The 26,388-nt window shown below is 43.6% G+C and overlaps 1 protein-coding gene across 3 annotated transcripts in view; it reads left to right on the forward strand.

The window, feature by feature from the left end:
- The window catches only part of SKI (SKI proto-oncogene), a 151,395-nt gene that overhangs the window by 90,908 nt on the left and 34,099 nt on the right, over window positions 1-26,388 (forward strand). The window lies entirely within an intron of this gene.

A 26,388-nucleotide genomic window follows, 5' to 3' on the forward strand; every position in this document is an offset into this window, starting at 1 on the left:
GCCCTGGTATTTATACCATTTATATTCTGTACCATTAAACATGATCATATTTGCAGACTGCTGGCAAAAATGTAGTAAAAGCAGTATACTGTACAAAAGAATCAAACTAGCTAAACTAGTAACAAACCTCTAGAAGCCTCAAAGCTGCTTTGAAAGTGGGGGGACGGGACTCTCAACAAAGATCTCAAAATATTTTTTAAAGCCTAGGGAAATGTTTTAGCTGGACATAGTCAGACCATTGCCACATCTACGTCAATATTGTCTACGTTGCTTGGCAGCAACTTACCAAAATTCACATGGGTGATCTAGTTGTAACTTTGAGCACCCACTTTCTATGCAAAAGGTCTCAGGTTCAATCCATGGTATTTCCTTGTTGGGCAAGGAGATGCTCCTTGTCTGAAACCTTGAGGAGCCACTGCCAATCAGTGGAGCCAATACTGAGTTAGATGGTGCAATGATCTGATGTGTAGGATAGCTCCCTATATTCTGAACTACTACCACGGTGGGGAGTCAACATGGAACCCACCAGATCTGTGGACTACTATGAAACTCTCCTGGCATGGCTGATGCACTGGAATGATGTGGATTGCAGACCACAACATCTGTAGGGCACCACATTGACTACCCCTGCTGTAAGGCAAAACAGCTGTATTATATATTGCAGATGGCAGGCAAGGGACGCTGACTTACTGTAGGGGGGGGGCTTCCCTAGTGACCTAGAGAATTCATGACAAAAGCAAATTTAAAACCAGGGAATTTGTCATAACTCAGTCTCTTGATAGATGTGCTGCACTATACTAAGAATATCCACATAGTACTGAATTAAATGGGGCTCACTTGAAAATTAAGTAGTGTTGCAGTCTTGTCCTCCTTGTATTAGTCTAATCCTCCTTTAAAACAACTTTGTGTAAAACTTGGACTTGTTTAAACTTTTTCTTACATTCCAAGATAAAAAAATTCCTTCCAGTAGCACCTTAAAGACCAACTAAGTTAGTTCTTGGTATGAGCTTTCGTGTGCATGCACACTTCTTCAGAAGAAGTTTGACTATGGCAGACCAACACGGCTACCTATCTGTAACTTTCATTCCAAGCTATGTTTCATTTCGTAATGCTCTCTAATTCCTCTGAACTTCATTCTGTGTTTCTCCCTATTTTATTTTCCTCTTTCTGAGCTGTCTCCTTCACACCTTATATTCACTTTATTCCTTCTTCCCCACCCACTTTTCTTCTTCCTCCTACTGCTTTTACTCTGGTTCTTATGCAGCATATTTCATTGTGATTGAGCTGTAATGTATAATTCATCAAGCTGCGTTGAACCATGAAGCTATTGTATGAAAGGGAGATGGAGACAAGTTGAGCAAATGAAAGGCTTAATTCTAGTGTGGAGACTTGGCCTGCCCAGGCACAACTAATGCCAGCCTTCATTTCTGAAGAGCATGTCATTAAGCATGGGAATGGGTGGCCATTAGGACTGCAGTGTCCCACCAAAAGCAACCCCCTTTTCTGTCCTTAATCTCAGTGACTGACAATAACAATGTCCATTGTAAAGTGGCATAGCTCTTCTGAGCAATGGCATTGTTCTAATGCAGGTTGTTGGCATCTGTCTGTCTTTAGAGACAATGGAGTGCACCATCAGCGTTGAAGTCACAGGTGAGAGCTGAGTGCAGGATGGAGATTGTGGGTTTGCCAGGGGCATATGGTAGAAACATAGGAAGCTGCCTTACACCCAAGCAGTGTTAGAAACTGAGATATGAAAGCTAGGAGCTAAATGGCATCTTAAACCTAGGTTATGGGTGCAACAACAGAATTTCTAGGTGTGCTTTTTAAATAGCAAGAATACAAAGCTATGAATGGACTGCTGCTAAAGTATTAAGTTCATTTTTCACATGGTCTAGTCCTTTCCCTCTCCATCCCCCTAATATTCTTAAGAGGGTCTCTTTTCCAGTCTTCAGAGTGTAGCTGGAAGTGGGGAGGCAGAAAAAAAGTCCTCATTTCCTTCATTCTGCAGTTTTAATCTGAAATCTTAGCCTCAATACTGAAATCTTAGGCTCAATACTGCACTCAATACTGCACTCAAATCTTAGGCTCAATACTGCACCCAAGTCAGACCAGTGGTCCATCTAGCTCACTATTGTCTGCTGTGACTGATAGCAGCTCTCCAGGGCTTCAGACAGGAAGTCTCTCCCAGGAAGTCTCTCCTTCCTGGAGACACTGTGGATTGCACCTGGGACATTCTGCATACAAATCAGATGTTCTGCCACTGAGCTACAGTCTGTCTCTCCACCACCAGTCCCAACAATGCAGCTTGGGTCACTGAATCACATGAGCTGCTTGATCATTTTGATTGCCCCTTTCTGAACCCTTTCCAGCTCTACAATATTGTTTTTGAGGTGCAGTGACAAGAATGTATACATGTTATTCCAAGCACGGTTGGATCATGCAACTCCCATCATCAGCAAACTTTCTAGGCAGGGGGCCAGTTCGCTGTCCCTCAGACCTTGTGGGGGGCCGGACTATATTTTTTTTGGGGGGGGGGAATGAATGAATTCCTATGCCCCACAAATAACCCAGAGGTGCATTTTAAATAAAAGGACATATTCTACTCATGTAAAAACACACTGATTCCCGAACCGTCTGTGGGCAGGATTTAGAAGGCGATTGGGCCAGATCCGGCTCCCGGGCCTTAGTTTGCCTACCCATGTCCTTGACCATAGGCAGGGCTGCCTGGGGCTGATAAGAGGTGTAAGTTACAACTTCAGGAGCCCAGGTTCACCACACCTTCTCTTAAGGAAGACACAATTTGTTGACTTCTTGAAAATTCACATAAGTTTCAGAAATGCAAAAACCAGTACTAATGAAGGAGTTTGTAAATACAGTCTCACGCCCACACCAATTCTTTTTTCAATAAACAAAGCATTTATTTTAATTTATTTAACTCAGATTCCTAGAAAATATATGTTCCAAGTATAGCAACCACAACTTCCTGTAGTTTCATATGTTTGGGAGGGGGGAGGTAATTGTTGAAGCATCACCCCTGCTGCCCTGCAACATTTCCTCTTAATTCAGGATGGAGAAGTTTACTTTCTCATGTATTGATCTGTTGCAATGATAGGCACAGAGCCACAGACCCATTACTCACTCATTGCACACTCCACCCCCAAAACCTGACAAGTCATGCTCTTGGAATGTTTCCTACAGATTTACCGGCTTTAGGAAACAACTGTAGTTCCTCTACCACCCATCTGCATTTCTGTAGAGAGCAAATACAGGAGAATTAGAAGGTGATGGTGTTGTTATTTTAAAGGGAGAAATTCCCTTTAGCAGAGATGACCCAAGATAGTTTGGTTCCTGAGTCAGAGAACCCCAGATGGTGGCTCTTCTTCTCCACTCTGTCCCACCCTCATCATGGAAGTAAAAATATAATGATAAATCAAATCTTTAACAATTCTCCCCTATTTTAATGGTCAACCTGCCTTTTAGATTTTAAACAATTGCCAAGTCTGCTAATTTAAGTCTCTCTCTTGGGGCGATAGGGGGTAATGTGTTGGTAGTTACGTGTTATTCTGATCCCCTTGTTGGGTACGAACATGGGTTCAAATTCCAGTCAGCCATGAAACAGCTCTTGATAAGTTCGTGCGAAGCGCTGTTCCGGTTTGGCATGACTCATTGGATTATTGTGAGGATAAAATACAATAATGATATATAACTCAACCTGATATGGGGAAGGGCTGACATTGCCCAGTTAGGACTGGGAAAGATCACAGCCTGAAACCCTAGAACAGGGGTGAAGCACTCATAGTCCTCCAGATGTTGTTGGAATGCCACTCCCATCATCCCTGATGATTGATCATGCTGGCTGGGGATCTGGAGTCCAACTACATCTGGAGGGCCTTAAGGATCCCCACCCCTGTCTTAGACTACTACTCAGGATAGACAACTAGATGGAGCAATGGTCTTGACGGTATAAGGCAGCTTGGCAAGTGCTATTACACTGAGGAACTGCTTACAGGCTTCCCAAAGGCATCTGGTGGGCTGCTGTGAGAGCAGCATGCTGGACTAGATGGGCCTTTGAAGTGATCCAGCATGTTCTTTGTATGTCCTTATTGGACACCCACACCCATTGGTGATCCACTGCTGACTCCAACCTACCCCTGTCTGGACTTCTATTTCTCCTTCTATTGTAGTTGCCTGTCTTCTCCAAGCATGTGAGCAGTGATGATAACGATATCAAGTAGGAAGGAGCAGGGACTTCCATTCACCTAGTCCTCTTTTTCCGACCACTGGTGTAGTAGATTGAGCTGAGGGATGGCAAGCTAGTGGCTTTCTTTTTCTATCATGGCCTGTGGTGGTGGTGGGATAATCTTTCAGGGATCACATGTCAGCAATGGGTGGGTCCAGAACCCAAAATTGGGTGGGTCCACCTCTCCCCCCCCCACCTCTTTTCTCTCCCCAGGCTTGTGGCAGATGAGTGAGGGAGAAAGACAAATCACTCTTGCAAAATGTCTGAACTGATCACTTTGCAGAGGGGCTTTAGAAATTAGGCCAAAGGCCACATGAAATTAAGCTGCAGGTTGTGTCCACCCCGACCGAAGTTCATGAAGATATGAACTGGCAAATACAAAACTGTTGAACAAGAACATTGGTAATCTCATGTAGTAATTTGGAGGGGGGGGGAGACGACAAATCTAAATAATCCGTCACTTAAAAACCCTCTTTTTTAAAAAAATAAAAACATGCACTCTTACTTAATGTACATTTTGGAAACTCATTATTTCTCCCTGAATCATTTCAATGCCATGCTAGGAAGGAGTGATTTCATGCCATTTTCTCTTCCCTCACCCCCCACCCAAAAAAGTAGGTGGAATTACTCAGTACTTTGGTATAATTGTTCTGAGTCCTTTTTCTGAATTCGGAGAGAAAATGTGCAGAAGAGATGTACAGCAGGCACCCAATGTGATGGAAAGGTATAATTTGGCCACCTACCACTAGCTGCTGAAAAGTAATTTTAAAGGCCGGGTGCCGATCAGGATTAATCACCCAGTTCGTTACTGAAAAACACGTCTTTCCTTTCCCACACCTTTGTGTGTTCCTTGCTAAATAGTGTAAGGAGAGAGAGGAACAACCTCTTTGTCTGTATTTACTTGGGAGAAAGATAGTCCAGCTCTAACCGAAAGGGTTCCCTTTGTGTTGACACATTCCAGTGTTCCCTTCCTATATAGGGCTTGCTTTTGTAGAAATAATCCGTGGTCATTGCTGGTGGTGCAGAGATAAAAAGTCTGCCCCTGCCCTCTTTCCCTGCAGACTGTTTATGGGCCCTGTCAGCTCAGTTACCTTCAGTTGAACTCCATCGATGGACATGGCCAAGTGTTCCCCTTCAAATGAAGGGAGGGTGGTGGTGAGGGGAAGAGCATTGTTGAAAGGAGGTGACCTCTTCGTCACCCTCTTCTGTCATCATGATGCCTTTATGGGTGTGTGTGTGTGTGTGTGTGTGTGTGTGTGTGTGTGTGTGTTTAAATTCTTTCTGAACCACAACAACTTTCCATCCTCTTCCCCAGAGACATAGTGGGGATTTTTTCTTTTTTTTCTTTTCAGCAGTGCACCCTCTCTGTCACTCTTAAGTTTATTTGACTTAGACTTCATAGTCAAAAGCTGTGGAGTGCCTCTTTTTTGTTTTTAATTAAAAAAATAACTTTTATTTATTCCTTATGGAACCAACAGTGTTGTATTTTCATATATAATCAGAACTAAGTGGCTCCCCATAGTGTAGTTGGGCTGTCTTGCTGGGAGACCTTGAGCCAGTCGCTGTCTCTCAGCCTAACCTACCTCACATGGTGGTTGCATGGGTAATGTGGAGAACATGTATGCTACCACGATGTCCTTGGGGAAAAGCAGGGAGAGGACATAGGTGCAATAAGTAAATACATGTAACATTCCACCCCAGAGCTGTGCAGCAAGATTAGTTATGTTAAATTCTCTAGAATAATCTTTTGGAGAATATTCTCGAGTATATTCTTGATTAATGAGGTGTGTACATTTAAAGCAGCTGTGTAGACGACACAGAATTTACAGTTTGTGGAGAATTTTCTCGAGAATATTCTCCAAAGAATTTTCTCACCTCACATCACTAAGCAAGATTCTCTCATTGCAGTTCTCATACATGAATCCTAAGTTAGTCATGTCCATTAACTTCAGTGGGTCTGCACTGAGTAGGACTAGCATTGGACACAGCACATGAAAATCAGGTGTGAGAATTGCCAGTGAAAAGGAAAGAGGTGTGGGTGGAGGAGACTGAGAGAGAAGCATTATGTCACCAAAGTTCTCTGCCAGCTGTGATGGAGCCGGACTATTGATGAATCCCTGGCTGTAGGCCAGTCTTTCCTGGACTCAAATGTAATTCAGGGAGAGGGCAGGGGAGGAGAAGGGCGGGAGGAGGGAGAGAGAACCAGACAGAGAAATTGATTGTTAGTTTAATGTGATTTGACATCAGGGAAAGTGGAAGTAGAGGACAAGGAAAAGCCACAACCTCAGTGCTACATTAGCAGCACTTTGACATTACAGAATTTATTGGTGCCCTGTTTCTCTCCTGGAGACAGACTTTTTAGAATCCTTTCCAGGGCAAGGGAAATATGGCCAAGGTTTGTGTATGAATGATATCTTTGTGTGCAGGAGACACAGCTTGCAGGCACTCTCCCCCCCCCCCCCCCCGTGGCTCAGCACCTACAGGGAAAGGATGGAGAGGGCAGAGCAGTCAAACAGCTGGAAGATGATATCCATCCTTTGTTAAGGCCATCAGTAATTTCTCTGGATGGGGAAAGATCACAGCTATGAGTTGTCAAAGTGATCCAGAAACGTCCCTGGCTGGTTATAGAATCCTGTCCTCGACAAGAAAGATATCTAGCCAGCTGTATCTGGGCAACTTCAACCATTCGGCTAAGTAATGATGTGCAGCAGAGCCCAATTGGACTCCTTAATGTAGGATTGTTGGTAGGGTTGTCTCCTGGCAGTGTGGGAAGGGGTACAGACCTTGCTCCTTAAGTTGGGGTTGTCGTATATTATGAAATCCCTCATACCTTAGAAAATGATGGCTCTTCCAATGCTGGGTGCTTGCAATTTGTTCCTTTGCATCATCGTACATATTACTCCTAATTCCCTTTCATGTGTGGTGTTACCTTGTCGTAGGCTTGTTGAAGTTGTGTGAAGCATCATATTTTGAAGTGAGCATTTTGGTTATTGTTTCACACACGATGCTTCTCTTGCTTATGTAACAGCAAAATACCAACCAAATGTTGGGAATGTGTCCTGAGTATTTGTGCAGGTTGTTGCTGACCACTGTGTGTGTTTATTTATTTACACCTTACTTCCCAACAAAACATTTTACTCAAAGCGATAATGTGTATGATAATGTGGTGACTGTGTTTTGAACCAATTGCAATTTCCAGAACTATTTAAAGCCAGCCTTTAAAGATTGCATCAGGAGTCCAATTTGGGCATAACTGGAGCATGTGTGACCTAGTCCGGGGTCTACTAAGCACTGCAATATTTCTCGCTTTCCTTAGTATGTGGTTTGTTGGTTGCTTGCCATGCAAATAGGTATGGGAGGAGATTGCAGCTTATGTCACACACCAAGACACATTAGGTTCTCTAAAGAGTCTGCTTCTTTTCCTCTCTCTTGTTGGTGGTGTGGTTTAGGAGAAGTATGCAGACAGGCTTAGAGGTATGTAAGGCATTATTGTGGAAGGTAAGAGAAAATGTCCCGTCTGAAGGAGCCACAAGACGAGAGCTCTGGGCCTGTGCTTTATACGGGGCAAGAAATCCCGTATTGTTTGCTAATTCTCTCCCAGACTGGAAAATACTTCACGTCTGTCCTCGCGGAAAACATGTCATGAAAGAGTGTTTGTACGAGAGGCATCTTTGTTCATTGTTCCCCTCAGCCAGTGTAACTTGACATATTCTGCATTAAAGGCGGAGGTACTTTGAAAACAGCATTTTGTTTTGCTTTTGAAAGAAAGAAAGAAAGAAAGAAAGAAAGAAAGAAAGAAAGAAAGAAGCAGCTCACAGTCATGGAACTGGAAAGCCACCCCAAGGACCAAGTCCTGAGCAGTGCTATGAAGCTAGAGCCAGATGTGAAGACAGGTCTTGAGGACTTTAACAGGACAGCACTGACCACTGTGTTATTTTCCTCCTTGCCTCCATGCCACACTTCAGCCTCCATAACTTCCACCCTTCTTTGCTATCAGTGGCTACTAGCCATGATGAGTGTAGTGTCTGAGGCAACAAGTCTCTGAATACCAACTAAGTTAGTTCTTGGTATGAGCTTTCGTGTGCATGCACACTTCTTCGATGGACTTCCATTTCATGCGGCTCAATGTGGTGCCTTCCATAGTTCCAGTTACAGATAGGTAGCTGTGTTGGTCTGCCATAGTCAAAATAAAAAAATTCCTTCCAGTAGCACCTTAAAGACCAACTAAGTTAGTTCTTGAAGAAGTGTGCATGCACACGAAAGCTCATACCAAGAACTAACTTAGTTGGTCTTTAAGGTGCTACTGGAAGGAATTTTTTTATTTTGACTATGGCAGACCAACACGGCTACCTATCTGTATCTGAATACCAGTTGCTGTTGCACTCATGTCTTGCTTTCAGGCTTCTCAGGGCAACCCAGATGACCACTGTGAGAATAGGGTGCTGGACTATTATGATGTATCCAGCTTAGACATCTTTAAAAGAGGATTAGGCAATTCATGGAGGATAAATCTTTCAGTGACTACTGGACCTAGTGGCTATGTTCTCCCTCCACTGTTGGAGGCAATATGCCTCTGCATTCCAGTCGCTGAGAATCATAAAGTGGAGAAGAGTTGCTATTGAATTCTCTGTTCCTACTTTGGGGCTTCCTTGAGGTGTCTGCTTGGTCACTATGAAAAGAGGATGCTGGTCTAGATGGTTCTTTCAACCTGATCTTGCAGGACTGCTCTTATGTTTGCACATGTTAGCATTTTCCTCCTCCTCTTCTCTCTCTCTCTCTCTCTCTCTCTCTCTCTCTCTCTCTCTCTCTCCCCCCCCCCAGTCTCCCATGGGGCTTTGAGGTTTCTGGATGCAGTAAATAACATTTTTACTACCTTCTATTGCGGAAAGGGCATGTCTAACCTCACATTTCCAAATGGGCATATCTTGATGGCCCAGGCCAGCTGTAAAGTATGACCCAAGATCATACTATGACTCTCATGTTACACACAGAAGCAGGAGATCAAGTATGTCATGCAGGGGAGTGAGGAAAACACAAACTTGTGACATAGGTAGCAGTACTCAGAATACACTCATTGAACATAGCGGCTATTACTAACAAGTCTCTTGATTGAACATTGGCTGTATTCTGCGATCCAGTGTGGTGTAGTGGTTGAAGTGTTGAACTAGGAGACCAGCAGGGTCAAATTCCCACTCAGACATTTGGGATAAAGCTGCTTCCTATGCAGGATGGTACTTCCTTAAAAGAAGGTGTTTGGTGGGTTGGAGTCCACAACCCAGGTTGGGTATGGTTTAGGTTGGAGGTTGGTGCTTTTGGCCAAATGTGAGGGCTTTCTTTTGCACCCTGGCTTTTTGAGCGACTGGACTACTTCCACCCTTGTTACCCAAATGTCAAATTTGTCCCTAATATTCTCTTGAATCTTTTATGGCACTCCAATGTTGTCAAGAGAAGCTGCTCTCAATTTCTAACAAATGCCTTCTCCACCCTCGCATAGTTCTTAAAAGTTCTGCAGGGTAGGGACTATGAAGGCTACTGTAGGTGAAACATGAAAGGTGATTGCGTGTTTTCTTCCATGCAGATAAGAGTGTGTTTTTTAAAAAAAACAAAAGGGTTGTATGTTTGAGGTGTGGCATTGTTGGTTTCTTTCTTTTGCCCTGGTGTTGACGAAGCAAGTTTCTGTGAGCCAGTGTGGGAGTTGGAGAGCAGGAAGTAGAGGGTTAGTTTGGCAGGTTGATCAAATGAAGGTTTTAATCCATTTTCAATCCATCTGCCCTCTTATTACTCTCCAATCTTCTTTTGAAGATGTTGTGGGTCTCTTTACAGCGATTAAAGCACAATCCAGTTACGTGGATTCTGACGGCGTGCATCCCAGCCTCTTCATCCCCTCCACCCCAGATGCCCCATATTTTATGGTAGGGGAAAAGTGAGAGAGAGCAAGCAGATGGTATCAGCTAGAACTATCTGTTTGTACTGAATAGAAGTTTACAGGAGAACATCATAATGTTTGAAAGGGACACTACAGGTAGTACATAAACCTTCTGCAAGGAGACCAGCTACTTCAGGCCTCTGGGTGCATGTTATGTCCCAAACTACCATGGAGCTGTCTTGCCTTAGGCAAACAGCTAACAACTACTGCACCAGAGTCCTTCACTTAAAATTAATTCTCATTGTGTGGCTGTGGAGAGTACTTAGAAATCCAGAGAGCCACTCAACATGTCTGTTTGCTTGTATCTGTAGTTAGATTGATGGATAAGGTCCACTTCATGTATAGAATCTATTCAAGGGACCCAAGTTAGTCATGTCTATTAATTTCAGTGGGTCTACTCTGATTGGATTAGCAGTGGCTACAGCCCTATATCTTCTCAATATCTCTCTAATGACCCTTCCATCGTATGCTCACAACTGGACCTTTTAGGAAAGCTTTTCAGCCATTACTCTTTCTTTGGTTCTACATTTTTACCCACTGTGGTTAAATAATTTTTTGATGGTGATTTGGGTATTTTCTGTAGATGTCTTCAGTGGCAAAGACGTTTCTCTGCTACTGTAGTGCTTTAGTTATTTAAGTTACTTTGTTAGGAGCCTTGGGCTGGTTGAAGAAAGCAGGGTGTGTAGATTTTGTGTGTGTGTGTGTGTGTGTGTGTGTTTGCCCTCTCCTTTCCCCCTCCTGCCTCTCTTGTCTCCCTGACCGTCAAAAGTTAAAATTCTCAAGACTTTGGAGCCATATGCTTCATTTGGGTTCTGCTAATAATGTGAAGCAGGGTGGGAAACCTTTTCCAGCCTGTTGTTTTTGTTGTTGTTGTTGTTTATTAAATTTGTGCACAGCCCTTCATCCATAGATCTCAGGGCAGTTGGTAACATAAAAATACAAGATAAAATAATAATAATAAAAAGAAGAACAAACACAAATGACTAGCCTAGGAAGTGGGGTGTTTTTCCCCTCATAGGCGTAAGAACTGCTAAGTTTTTCTGAGATACACAGAAATTTCTGAGGGGTGGGGTAGAGTGGGAATTGAAGGGTGAAAAGCTATTGCACAGTGCATGGGTGCAAAGCAACTGCGGGGAGAGTGGGAGTTGTGGAGCCCTTTCTCTCTCTCCCCATCCATCCGAGGGGGAACTGACAAAGGGCAGTGCAAAGAAAACTCTGTCCCAAAAGCCAGTCCTGGGGTCGAGGTCAGTTATTCTGGCCTAGAAAACACAAGGCTCCCAGCAGCCGCCCTTGTCAACCCAGAGAACGCTCAGTGACATGCATACCAGGATTTGACAATGAAACCAGAGGGGAGGAAAAGGGGGCAGGGCTATCTTTTTATAAACTACTCGGTTGTGGGAGGAAAGCCTTCCCAGCACAGACTCAGGGTAGCAGCAGCCATTCTGGGATGGCGACAGCTAACAAAAGAGCAGGGGGGATGGAAAAGGGGGCTAAGGGCCCCCTTGGCGAGCTATTGTTTCCGTGCTCCATGTCGAATAACCGTGACTCCCGTGACCTCTTGGTGTGCTCTCCTGAATGAGGGCTTCAGGACACCTGCCACACCAAACAGCTGAGGCAAAAAGTATTAAGGGCCTGGCTTCCCAGCACTGTTTTGCTGCTACTCCCCACCCCCCATTCCCTTGTAGCAGAAAGGATAACAAACCTTCCCATTGTCAAATCTGCCCTCCCCCCCCTTCCCTCCCCCTTTCTCCCCATTCCAGTTAATGGTGCCCATTTTTTATTGGTTAAGGTTCCCATCTGCTTGGAAACCGGTTACGCTGTTAAGGAGGACCAGGGTAGGGGAGAGATTAAAACCTTGCCTCTATATGCCAGGATTATCATTATTAATAGTGGTAGCAGTATTTATTCTTTTGCAATGCCAAAATGAGTGCAGATCTACAGTAGATATTTTTGTTCCTCAGTGGTGAATTTGCTCTTTTTCTTTCAACCTAGATTGGGTCAGGCGTCAGGGACTTTTTATTCACAGGACCTCTCTGGAATATTACCAGTGGGGTTCTGTGCACAAGAGTGGACCGTGCTTGGGCTTTGTTTCAGCACCTGTGTATAGGAAGCTACCTTATGCTGAGTCAGAACCACTGGTCCATTTAGCTCAGCATTGCTCTGAGCACTGGCTGACGGCAGCTGACCAAGGAGGTCTTTCCTAGTCTTATCTAGAGATGTCAGGGATTGAACATGGAGCCTTCTGCATGCAAAGCAGATGCACTAACCCCTAAGCCATGACCTTCAAGGCATGGGAAGCTGCTTTATACTGACTGAGACTTGTGTTTCATCCGTACACAGACTGCTTGTGGCACTCTATAGGGTTTCAGTCAAGGGGCATTCTAGCCCACCTGGAAATGCCAGATACCTTCTGTAGCAAAGCAGGGGCTCTACCCCTGAGTTAATGTTGGGCAGCTTCCAACAAAGATTAAAAAATGCATTACTTAATTCCTGAACCCCATCTGAAGCGCTACCTGTCACCCTTTGTAGCTTAAATAGTTTGGCTCTAGCTTACTTCCAAATGATACTGGGCAACTTACGTCAATATAATATTGGTGGTCCATTGAGATTGGAAAGGGGACTTTGCTATGTGAGTCCCCCATTACCAGAAATTAGAAGGGTGTGTATGCCAAAGGATTTTTTTCATCCCTTCTTAGTATTCCCATTAAACCAAGGCCCAGCTCTTTATACCAGATATAATCACAACTTCCCTAATGTTACAGTGCTTTTCTAGCTCTTGTATCTGGTAATATATTTTTAAGGACAGTCGCCCTTCATATTGCCTTGGCTCATGACTTCCTGTGTGCACAACCCTCCTCATGTCAGGAGGCCTTTGATCCTTTAATTGGTTTCTATCCACCTGATCCCATTTCCCCCCCTCCCCTGGAGCTAAAATCTATTTCTCCATAATGCCTCCTTCTGCAGCTTCTCATTACAATCCTTTAACCAGAGATCCTTATGAACTAAATTCTATTAAGTGTTGTTTTCCAATCAAATTACCTTTTAGGGCTTTTTCATAAGTACTGTACATTTCTCTCTCTCTATACATTTCAGTGGATAGCCCATTGCCTCAAGAGGTTGGGACAATTCATATGGGAAATAAATTAGTATATATCCTTTTAAAAACTTTTCAGAAAGAGAATGAATGAAAGAGTAATGATAGTTTTAAATTTATATGTGGGGAGAGGAGTGATATACCTCAAACTGCTACTTTTGAACTATTAGAAAGAAGTGTTAAGTATACATATGGAATTAGAAGAAAACCAATCGGTTTCATCCAGTGCTAGTCTTACTCAGAGTAGACCCATTTAAGTTATTGGCCATGAGTATATCACTATTATACTTATTGGGTTGTATCTATCTCCCTGTCTTCACAACAACAACAAAAGCAACAACAGCAACAACAGCCCTGTCTCAAGTCACCCAGTGAGCTAGGAAACTGAAGGCCTTAAAAGTATGAGTTATATGCTAGGCTACTCCTACTCACAGTAGACCCAGAGAAGGTAATGAAGACAACTTAAGTTCATCAGCTGTGCAGTTTGTCTACCCTTGAGTATAACCAATAGGATTTTAAAACATCCACTAACAATAGCATTGCAAACTACTCATCTAGAATTAGTGGACAGGGATGGGAGGACAGTTAGGAGAGCTGATGGGCCAAGAACCTTCCCAAAGTGGTTAGCCAATAAATCCCATGACCTCGGCTGCTGCTCTCTCCAGGTGCCCCTATTGGCTTTTCACTGGTAACTCAAAAGGTTGGAATGTATGGCTCAAGGAGACCACAAGTTGCTGACACATCATGTCAACAGAACAGGATTTGTTAATGTCAAACTAGTATGCCACTCTAGTTTATCATAGACACCCACAAAAGCACACCTAGCTTTTTTTATTGTTGCTCTAAGCAGGATTATACTGATTTCTAACTGCAGTGGTTTTCTTTTCCCATCATGTTGTCAGACTGTAGAACCACTGGGCATTATCCAGTCACATTGCAAGCCTCATAGAAACAACCAACATGGCATCAAATCATTTTGACACACTTAATAAGATGATTTTTTAAAAAATCCAAAACAGGTCACATGAATACAAAACTGCATACAGCCCTTTCTGATCTTGGCTGTTCTTCCATTCCTTTCGTTGTCCTAACCCTGATTTGGTATGCAGCCCATGGGGCGGTCATGCCTGCTGGCAAACAAAGGGAATTGGAAATCAGCATTACATTTGAACTCTCTCCCACCCCTTTGCTTTATTGATGCCCATAAGGCTGGACATAGTGACCACACTCTCCCCCCACCTTTATTCTGAGTCCCCTTTGCCCAAAGAGAGAGAAGCTTAGAATGCAGCCAAAGCATTATTGTCTGGCAGTATGTGAGATACCATATTCCTCATTTATCTCATTTCAAATGCGCAGGATTCCCCCTCTTGTTTCAAAATCCCAACTCCTAAAATGTCACCCAGGACCCTGTAGCTCAGATTCTTGCAACTCGACAGCTGGAATTTACTGCTTCCCACTGAGTCAATTAGGTTTTCTTTACTCCTCTCTATTCCTCTCACTTGTGCTGGAGCCTCACACTTTGGGGCTGGATGTCCCAGCTGCGATCATGCTTATGCTTAGCTGTCATTGCCACAAAGAAGACTGTAGCAGTGTGTGCACTTTGGTGAGGATTCTAAGTGTTCCCCAATATTTTGTGGCAATACAATGGGTGGGGCTGCAGCCCTCACCGATATTGCTGAACTACAAATCCCATCTTCCCAAACAGTTGCCCACCAGGAGGGCCACATCTCCCCACACCATGGCCTAAGGACAAGGTTCTGACAGTGGTAGGGGCTATTCCTGCACAGGTTCTGTGTCAGCCACTGAATGCAGTAGACTCTGGGATGGAAAAGTCAACTCCCCCCCCCCAAAAAAAAGAAGAAGAACACTAGACACTTCCTAGGACTGCTGCATCAGTCCAGTGGACTGTCGTTTCTAATTCTGTCTGGAGCCATGACTGCTCTGGGATAACCCCATCCCCATCTTTGGTGAAGTCTTACTTGAATATACTAAGACCTTTTCAGCAGCTATGCACAGCTAAGAGACTCTGCAAGCAAGGAAAGAGCTTAACTCAAGAGCTTAACTTCATCCCCACCATGCTGCTAATACTGCTGTGTTTCAGCCCCATTGCCTTATCCACCAGGTTAAACAATTCTCAATCACTCTATCTTTGTACAAAGCAAGGAGGAAGAGTCAACCTGGCTCCTTGTTTTTCACCTAGTCTGCTTTGCATTTTTTTTGTTTGCTGCTTGGGGAGTAATAAGTCCTTTCAGTGCCTGGCGGCTTGCAAATAACCCTGGAGAGTCTGTCCTGTCCCTCACCTCCTCCTCCTGACTCTCCATGATGGCTTTTATGCTCCCCAGCTTTATAAGTGGTTCTTTTATGCCTTTCTTACAATTGAAAGGAAACCCCAAACAAACAGGGGGGACAACAACAGCAGAGAGAGAGTGTGGGTAGAATGCTTGGTAATCCAGTACCGCCAGCAACTATTGCAGGGAAATCCAGAGTTAAGAGCAGAAAAGCCAGGCAAGTGAACAGGCTGCCCTCACCTCATCTCACCCTGCGGTGCTGAAAACTCTTTCTGGTGCCTGGTGTTCCCTATCAAATGTGCTTGATTAGTTGGTCGCTAGAGGGTGAGTTGAGGACAGCCTCCTTTGCTTGGAGTTGCATGCTGAGCTTGAAGTTTAAACCCCCCACCCCACCCCACTTTTTGAGTTATCAAAAGTGCTGCATAAACAGTGTTCTTTAACCTTGTGTCCCCAGATGTGGGTGGACTACAAATCCCATCATCCACAAACATTTTAGCCTCAATTGTCAAGGGCCATGGGAGTTGTAGTCCACCCTCATCTGGAGACCCAAAGTTGAAGAACACTGACTTAGAAGATGCTGGGCATCATACTGTAAATGAGCAGCTAACCTTACTTGGACCAACTAGTGCGAAGTTTTTAAATCACATGCAGAGAATTTGCTTTCCAACTTCTGTTTCATCTTGGTGTTTTGCATCTGCACACTTTTTCATTTCAACGATAGGTAGAGGAACTTGAAGGAGGCACATCATTAGGTTACAGACCAGCAAACCATGTTTGCAAAGTTTCAAGAAACAAAAATCCCCCAGCCCCATGGGAACAAGGCAGAAAATGGAAAATAGATAAATAAAATTTCCTATAGCAATATGATAGTTAGCAGTGCAAAGGTGAGGGCACCTCTCAGTTGCATATCAGGTACAGTGCCTGTCCTGTTTTGGTTGATAGTTTAGGTTTTTTTGTTAGTTTGTTTTAGAAAGAATGGAAGCAAAGCAGAGAGGCTTGTCAAGGGTGGGGAGATTTAATGAGATAGGATCGATAAATGGTAGGGCTCCGTTTTAAGGAAGCAATAGTAATGTGCGTGTATGGTGAATGCTAGGGGTTGTGATAAAAAGTTTTGTATATCTAAGAATTTCCCCCCAGATAGTCTCTGCATTTAGAAATGCTTTCATAAAGAAGAGGGAGAAAAATAAAGTTTTCTAAAGAGAAAATGAGAAGAAAACGAGTTCAACAAGGAGGAAAGATAAAGGTTCCTTGTGGGCAGAATTGCTGAGTGGTAGAACTTTTTTTTTTTTTGTCTAAGCAAAATGCAGGATCTACATCTCAGGAGGATTTAAAGTAAGAGTTTGTCAGATATTGTTTAAGAATGCTTCTGCCACACAGTTTTAACTGCAGCATATGACCTGTGGTTTGGCATTTCCATCCCTGCAGCCCAGAGCGGTCTGGCTAGCACTGGTTGGTCTGTATTGACTTGGCAGGAAACTAATTGGGCAGTGTAATCTATGAGGCTCCATTCTAATTAGCGCTTCTTTAGCTCAGTGGAAGTAGAGCAAATGTTTTGCATGGAGAAAGAGCCAATCCTCAGTCTCTCCAGTTGGAGGGCCTTCAGGGTGATGGTGCTGCACTTACAGAATGCTTTCCCCAGTGTGGCTCACTTGGTGTCCATGCTGGAAGCTTTTTTGGTGTCAGGTGAAGAAGATGCTTCTCTTCTCTCAAGCTTTTTAATTCTATACATTTAGGTCTTGGAACAGTTTTGTCTTCCTTTTATTTGTGTGATTTCCAGCACCCGCCCCCCAGCGCTACTTATTGATCTTATGCTGTTATATGGTTCAGTGCTACTTTTTATTAATTTTGTGCTGGTGTTGCTTGTATATATTGATAGCCTTTAGTACTGTCGAATTGCATTTGTATTTCATTGACTTTTAAATTGTGAGCTACACAGAGAGCACAGTTGTTTGGGTGATATAGACATGCCTAAATAAAACACACACACATTTTGTCTTCAATTAATTGTACAATAAAATTAGGAGTTTAGGAAGGCATGATAGCGAGTTAGCTGATTTTCATGGGGACATGCCCCATTCAGCCATTTCTATGCTAAATCTGCCATCTAGATGTACCCTTAAATTCTGAACTTCTACTGTTTTAATAATATAGCTGCCCTATGCATGTCTACTCAGAAGCAGGTCTCATTTGTACTTACTCCCGGGTAAGAGCACTTAGGATTAAAGCAGGGATAGCCAATATGGTGCCCTCAAGATGTTGTGGACTACGATTCCCATCAGCCTTAATCAGAATGGCTAATGGTCAACGGTGGTGAGAGTTGTAGTCCAAAACATCTAGAAGGCACCATGTTGGCCACTTCTAAATAGGATTAAAGTCTAAATGACCTATGACGTCCATTCCAACTTGATGCAGCAGGATCTTAAACATGATCTACCTGCTGCAGCCCTAGAAGGCTCTGTACAAAAACTCCCTACTTCAGAATTAAATACATTGTTCAAATTACAGATTATGTGAAAGTTATTGGAGTCGTTGGATTCCTCAGTCTTATGTGATTTATGAGACACACATTATTCCTCAGCTGTAGCAAATGCAGTAAACATTCATTTGATACAGCACTTCCCACAAAGGAATGTACAAGGAAGAAGTGAGGGATAGTTTATAAAATACAAATTAAGCATGAATATAGTGGTTGGTATTTTCTTTCCTCTACAAAATATCCTCATTCACAGCCCTCTCAGCTCTTATAGTCTTAGCTTTCAACTCATTTCTGCCTGAGCTGCTTCTCTTGATGTCATATGGCCACTTTCTGGATGCTGTTTTCAGTTTTAGACAGATCTGGTGTTGCAGAGGGCAGGGGCTGCCTTTCGTGAGGCACCTTTGCAGAACTTAGATTTGGTATGCCAATATCTATTAGTCACAATGGGCTTTTGAATGGCGCGGGTCTGGTGGTGGCACCAGGCATTCCTGGGCAGTTACTAGGGCCTCTGCACTCTTGACAGGGCCCACCACCACAGTTTGCCTTCATAGCTCTTTTATTATTATTTTGTTTAAAGACCAAGCCTAGCACTGCAAGGACAATCTGCTATTTCAATTTTCCACAATATTCTGGAGCAACATTACATCAAGCGCATTGTCAAAATTAAAATGTCCAGCTGCTCAACACTTACTGCCACTGCCAGCAGCACCAGGTATGCGTGCCAGGGCCTATCATTTGGGGAAGAGGGCTACTATCAGAGGAGGGAAGCTATCAGAGGGCACTTTGCCCAAAGCCTTCTCAAACTTGGAGGCAGCAAGTTGGTGGAGAGAGGTCTAGTGGTATTGGAACGTCAGATGGAAGCAGCTATCAAGGTGATAGAAGGGAACTGGTTTTCAGTTTTCCATCCTGGTCAGTGACAGCTAATGTTTTTGCAGACCCTGGTCTGGTTTGCTAATCCTACTCAGACCCATTGAAAACAACAGACACAACTAATTTAGGTCCATGAACTTCAACGGGTTTACTTTGAATAGGACTTAGTTGGCTACAACACAATGCTTTTATATGCGTATGTGTTTTTGAAAGTTTGCTTCCACACAAATTAGGTCTCCAAACTTTTAGTGTTTTTTTAAAGGTGGATTATAAGACGATCTGGACACCAGTTTGTAGTATGCAATGCAATCAAAGTTGGATATGAGTAAACTTTGCAGGAAATGAATGAGATAGTTTGGAAGGGTTGAGAGGAGAAACCTCGTTATGATGGGGGTGAGGCTGTGCTACTTTTAAACATTGTCACTACCAAGATTTCTAGAGCATCTAAAGCTGCTTGGAACAAGTTCCATATTCCCTCAATTGCTGCATCATTAACAAACATAAGCCCCCAAATTCAGGCAACAGAGAGAATATAAAAACCCCATGCACACACATACACAATTTAATTTTTGAGATTTTTACACCACAGCCCTGTCTATAGATTCCTGTGATGTCCAGGAAAAAAAATTAAAAAGCAAAAAGCACCCAGCACACTAAATCCCAAGGCTGTAACATTTACAAATGCTGTGCTGCTTACAGTTTACAAATTAATCAGATCTGGTGCAGTAGCCAGGTTAGAGTCTACCTTTTAAAAGAAGAGAGAGAGGTTATAATCAGGTATGGATTACCATTGGGTTACACAAAATTTGTTAGCCCCTTTCTGCTCCTCTTCTTCCTTTTATATAATAATAATAATTATTATTATTATATAATAATAATTGCTGACCTTTAAAGCCCTAAACGGCCTCGGTCCAGTATACCTGAAGGAGCGTCTCCACCTCCATCGTTCTACCCGGACACTGAGGTCCAGCACCGAGGGCCTTCTGGCGGTTCCCTCACTACGAGAAGCCAAGTTACAGGGAACCAGGCAGAGGGCCTTCTCGGTAGTGGCGCCCTCCCTCTGGAACGCCCTCCCACCAGATGTCAAAGAGAACAACAACTACCAGACTTTTAGAAGACACCTGAAGGCAGCCCTGTTTAGGGAAGCTTTTAATGTTTGATGTATCATTGTATTTTAATATTCTTTTGGAAGCCGCCCAGAGTGGCTGGGGAAACCCAGCCAGATGGGCGGGGTATAAATAATAAATTTATTATTATTATTATTATTATTATTATTATTATTATTATTATTATTATTAAAATGTGCAATAAACAAGCCACATAAAACAGCACAACTACTAATACTATTAAAGCAGTAAATCTTGCAGTGGCCAAAACCATACTCCAAAGGACAGAGGTTTTGCCTCGGACTTTCAGTGCTCCCTCAAAGTGAAGCACATCAGGATGGACCCCTACATCTCATCCCCAATTCCAAGTACCTCAGAAGTGCAGCGTGAAAAGGACAAGCTGCAACTTCCTTCTCAAGGTTGGAACTGGAAGGAATGGCAGAGACTCTTGAGTTCTTCTGCTGTGTACAACTGCGTCTCAGCTGGAGGTGGAGGCGGGTATTTTTCCTGACCATTGGCCATGCTGGCTGGAGTTGGAACCCAATGACATCTAGAGGGCCACAGGTTTCCCATCCCTGCTGTAGAGGGCGCAGAATATTGCCAGGGAAAGATTAGCAATCACGGTAAACCAGAAGCAACCATTCCTAGCACAAACTAGGGCAAGACATGGCAGCAGCTGACTCTGAAGCCTAGCTTTAGAACTGGAAACACCATTTCAGATTGTGGTTTGAAGAGCCACTGCACACTTCAAAGTCTTGCTTTTGGTTGCATTGGGGATTAAATTGCTGCAAAACAACAATTGGGTGTGATCTGAAACATGAGGGAGTCCACCCATCCCCCAACCAACAAACCAGCCTAAATCGTGCTCCTACATTGGAGCCCAAATAAAGCTTATAATTAAGGGTAATGGTGGAAACTTCATACGGCTCTACGAGGTCAAGTGGAATCTGGTTTCCATCATAAAAAGCTTCAGCCCCTTGAGGAAGCCTAGGAACAGACAGTCTATTCATGTCAACAAGGTGACCACCAAATTGGGGAGGGGGAACCAAACGGGAGTCTCTCACTCCTTTTACCTACAAAGCAGAGCCTGAGAAATTTTATTTATTTACTCAACCATCTTTATAGGAGTAAGGAGCTATGAACTGATTATAATAAGAAAATAAAAAACCCATTGTAAGGTGTGAGAGAAATTGTGGCATGAGGTGGGGTGGATGGAGGAAGGGGCGAAAGGAGGAGGCCCCAGGGAGTAGTAAAAACGGCCTTTCACGGGGCTGAGCCCTAGATTGGGCCAGGTTCCTTGTAAAGAATGAGTCTTGGATGTGGTTGAAGGAATACCAGCAGCTTTAGCAATCTTTGGGTTAGGTGGGACCATTTTCTTTCTCTGCTCCAACCTCTCAAGTTTGTCCTGAAAGATTGTGTGTTTGTGTGTGTGTGTGTGTGTGTGTGCGTGTGAGAGAGAGAGAGAGAGAGAGAGAGAGAGAGAGAGAGAGAGAGAGAGATGCAAATGTAGCGTGCTCTCTCTCTCTCTCTCTCTCTCTCTCTCTCTCTCTCTCTCTCTCTATCCCTCCCTCCCTCCCTCCACACACACAGACAGCAGGCCTCCTCACCACAGGTTTAGTTCAGTACAGTATCTTGATTCAAACTGGCGTTCAATTATGGTATATTCAAACACAAACCACATCTGCACCATATCCTTAAACCACATGAACTACTTAAACAGTTATGGCTCCCCGCCCCAAGCAAACTGGTTTAGCAATCAACCCCTCTTCCCAGGGAACTTTGGGAACTGTAGCACTGTGAGGGGAATAGGGGTCTTCTAACAACTTTCAGCACCCTTAGCAAGCTACCATTCCCAGGATTCTTTGGGGGAAGCCATGACTGGTTAAGGTGACATAATAGTGCTTTAAATGTATGCCAAGGATGTGGCCATAGACAAAAACCTTTGATCTTGGGAACCATCATGCAAACTTTGGTTACACTATTTTAAGAGAAGAAACAAATTTCCAAAATATATACTGTATAGGTAATACTCACCCCCCCCCCAAGTCTAGTGAGTACAGGTTCATTCCTGCCCGATGCTATACCCTATCCCATGTTGTTGTAGGAGAACACATGTGGGTGTATTTGTGTCACAATTTGTTTTGACTGTGCTGGTGTGGAGCATCCCCAAATGCTTGTTCCGGAAATGAGAGCTGGGTCCATTCTGAAAGTGCTGTTCCCTCTTGAGGCAAGCAGTGTGTACAGCCAGCCAGCCCTCCCCTCTCTCTGGTCTAAGTTTTATCCTATTAATAGAGCTGTAGCAGACAGAATCCATGTGGCTGCTCAGTCACGCTGCATTGAAATAGCACTCACCCAGTTCTCCCCCTTTAGGCTTAATATCCATCATGTTACACAAGAGCTGAAAGCTGTGGCCCAGTTTCTACCTCTAGCCTCCCCTGCTGCCGCCACCACATCCATCTCATCAGACATGTCCTTTTTTTGCATTTATATTATTTATTATTAAAATGACACCCCCTTGATGTGAAAACGTATACATTTCATTGAGTAGAAGCATGCAGCTTTATTGTTTTCCACTACTTATTAGTTTCAATATCAAGCTGTTACTGATGCAAAGCATGGTGGTTGGGGATCTGTTTGCTTTATATTGCAAAATCTACACTAAGAATAATAATTGATTATAACAATTGATAATGATGCAGGGAATAGTGCTGTTTTTCAGAAGCCTCCCAGAATACCAACAACTTCCTGATTCTGCCATTTGGCTTATATGAGGCCAAAACACCTTAGAGAAACTTTGTAGAGTAGTGTTTAGTAGATTCAGAAATAAAGTAAAATGAAAGCATAGCTCAGGATTGTTTGTTTAAAGCACTCTAACCCCAATCTTCAGTTGGAAAAAGTATCCCAGAGTGGCTTACAGTTATCATGGCCCTCGAGCTTACTGTCTAAAAAACACAACACAAGAGGAAAGGGAATTGGTCAGGAGGAGAAGCAAAGCAAACTTAGGCACTAGTTCTTCATTAGAGAGTTCTTATAATGACCAGTTGGAATGAAAAAGCATTCATGGTGAGAAGGAGCCAAATTTGGTACAGTCTAAGGTGAGCAACTGGAACGGCCTTGAATTCCCATCTCTCCTCTGCTGCTGCCTGATTTGCTATAGCTAGTGGGAAAGAGCATGCGCTTTACATGTAGTATGGGTGGGGAACCACTGTTGTCTGGCGAGACGGATCAGAAAGCAATCATATTTAATGAGTGACTCCCAATAATTTCACCTGGTATAAGGCAGGAACAGCATACTGAAGCAACAGCATTGCACCTTGCTGAGAAATCTCCCTCGTAAAGTGATGTTTAGTGCAAGTCATCATTTATAATCTACCCACTGTGATATTTTATTTTTGGCAAAAGTTTCTTGAATAAAATGCACTGAACCTTGCAGTGGATGAACAAACACTGTTTTCCCTCCCCTCCACAGCGTACAGCCCTCCCTCCTGAACGTGATGGCTTGTGCATAGAGCACATGATGCTTATTCCTAAAGGCAGTGCAAGAGGCTTTGGACATATAAGACAGTAATTGGCTGACTGGCGTTATCCCTGGAGCTCTGAGGAAGCTTCGGAAACAATATCATTACTCACAGGATACGAGGGCCTTGTGAATTTGTGGGTGGAAGGTAGATCAGGATCTGCTTACTGGTGGATCTCTGGATGATTTGGAGTAGATCTTCATGGGTTTCTGGCTCCCAGTTGCTTAACTGTAAAAAAGTAAAGGTAACGGTACCCCTGACTGTTAGGTCCAGTCACGGACGGGACTGGGGTTGCGGCGCTCATCTCACTTTATTAGCCGAGGGAGCCGGCGTACAGCTTCCGGGTCATGCGGCCAGCATGACTAAGCCGCTTCTGCCGAACCAGAGCAGCGCACGGAAACGCCGTTTACCTTCCCACTGGAGCGGTACCTGTTTATCTACTTGCACTTTGACGTGCTTTTGAACTGCTAGGTTGGCAGGAACAGGGACCAAGCAACGGGAGCTCACCCCGTCGCGGGGATTCGAACTGCCGACCTTCTGATCAGCAAGCCCTGGGCTTTCTGGTTTAGACCACAGCGCCACCCATGTCCCCCGTTGCTTAACAGTAGCAACAGCTAAAATAGCTTTCCTCACCTAAAATAAGCTGCTAAGATGAATAATGCTTACCAGGAACAGACTTCTGTGTAAGCTAAGGTCAGTGTCAGCGCAGCCAATAAATTCTTAGACTTAAAATGTTTTCATTGGTGCCTGGTTCTTTAATTATAATAATTTTATTATTTAGTACCTGATACTGGTCATAGAATCATATAGAATTGTAGAGTTGGAAGGGACACTGAGGGCCACCTAGTCCAAGCTCTTGCAATACATGAATCTTTTGCCTAATGTGGGGGTCAAACCCACAACTTGGAGATTAAGAGTCTCATTTTACAAAGTGAGCTATCCCAGGACAGATGATAAATCCTGGGTTCTAGTAAAAAAAACAAACCAAACAGAACAAGCACAAGTGGATTTGACAAACCCTAAAGTCCATGCTTTAGAATAAAAATAATCTACAATGACTCTGGTACTTGGGTCTGTCTCTTTCTTTTCTGGAGCAGCTCCCTCTCCCCTCCCCACTCAATATTGGCAGCAAAAAAAGCATTTGTCTGGTGATGCCTCACAGAGTAGTTGAGAAAGCAGATGTTTTAAATTCTCAATGGATGCTAACATGATTTCCCCCCTCCCCCAAACAGCAGGCTCTCTGTCCCTCAGATTTGCCTTAAATCCATTTCTCTACCTGGTATTTAAGCAACTGATTTCCTTCAGCTCACACTCTCAGGTTTCCCGAGCACGGGAGACGTTGATACTATTCGGAAGACAATTTCTAGAAAGATGCATTAGACAGCCTTCTCTTCTGTGTGTGTGGAGATTCCCCACTTGCAGTCCTTCCATTAGGACATAATGGGAATGAGGCCTCTCGATCTATCATAATTGAGTTGACAATGCAAAGGGTTCTCCCTGTTCTGCTTATCTTTAAGGCTCTTTAAACAGTCTTCTATGTGAAAGCAGTGTGATGCACAGAATTCAGAACTGGTGCATCAAACCTTCTAGGTACCACTTCACTCCTATATAATTCTCATTGAACTGTAATGATTACCACAGTCCATTAGGAAGGTCTTGTCTGCAAAGATTCTTTGAAACGAATATTTTTAATCCATCAACTGTCAGTGGCTGCTAGCGACAATATCTCTGCTCTGTCTCCATGAATACCAGTTGCTGGAAACCAAAGATGAGGAGACTCCTCATTTGGTTATTTGGGGTTAATTGTTTTTGCCTCCTTAGTGTTCCACCCCCGACATTTTTTGCACTTCTACAAACCTAGGGGCATGATGCCTCCCTCCTGGTGTTTTGGCTACAAAACATTGCCAGTAGAACAGATTGCCTCACCATTTCCCCCCTCATGGTGAGCCACTGTGGAACTTCCAATATTTTTTGTGTCTTCAGACCATACTATGTGAAATACTTTGCACGTGTGTGAACTGGACATTCATTTGCGGAATAGCTTGCTATTTTCGTAACTAATAAAAGAGGTCCAGCTGATTTGGCTATAGTTCCTCCCTTGGGTGTGCTGCTTTTGTCAAGTTCGGGTTTTCCTGTGGAACATTGTGTCCCTCACTGGATCCCCCCCTTTACCAAATGTTGTGTGTGTCACTGCCAATCCCAGGAATCAAATGCCTGGGAGCCAGGCCATCTCCCCAAATTTTACATTTCACTTCTGGTTTCTGAGACATTTGGTTCATATCTTCAGACTCTCTCTGCCTGCCTGTCCCTTTCAGTGATTTAATTTTGCTTTATTTTTGCTGAAATACAAATGTTCTGAATTTGTTGCTGCTTTTTCAAAGGCAGAATATTACATAATCACTTGTCTTCGGGAATTAGGTTTAAACAGAGAACCAGTCCGCTATTGCAGCATTGGTAGCACTAGGTTTAGCTAGCCCTTTACCTCTCCATCGTCATCATCATTTTCCTGCATTTTAGTTCTCTATTTGCCAGTTTAAAACTGAACTGACACACTAGGTTCAAATCAAACAGCAAAATCATTGGTGCTTTAAGGTTACTTTTGGTATTTTTACCTCATTGTTTTTGCAACAACAAGATAAGTTTGCAATAAACTTGCTGGCCTGTTTAGTCTTTGGGATTAATTAGGAATATATTCAAGAGGACTTTTTTGTGCCACCCTCCCCAGCCTTGGTGATTGCAATGTGGGGTAAGCGGATGGAAAGGAAAAGTGATAAAGCAGAGGAGGAGATCTTCAGGCCTGGGGGACCAAATATGATCCTGCAGGGCTCCCTGTCTGGTCCTCAAGTCTCTCCCAAGCCACCACCCCACTG

Source organism: Podarcis liolepis, assembly GCF_965112155.1.
Source record: "Podarcis liolepis genome assembly, chromosome: 7".
NCBI classification, from domain to species: Eukaryota; Metazoa; Chordata; class Lepidosauria; order Squamata; family Lacertidae; genus Podarcis; species Podarcis liolepis.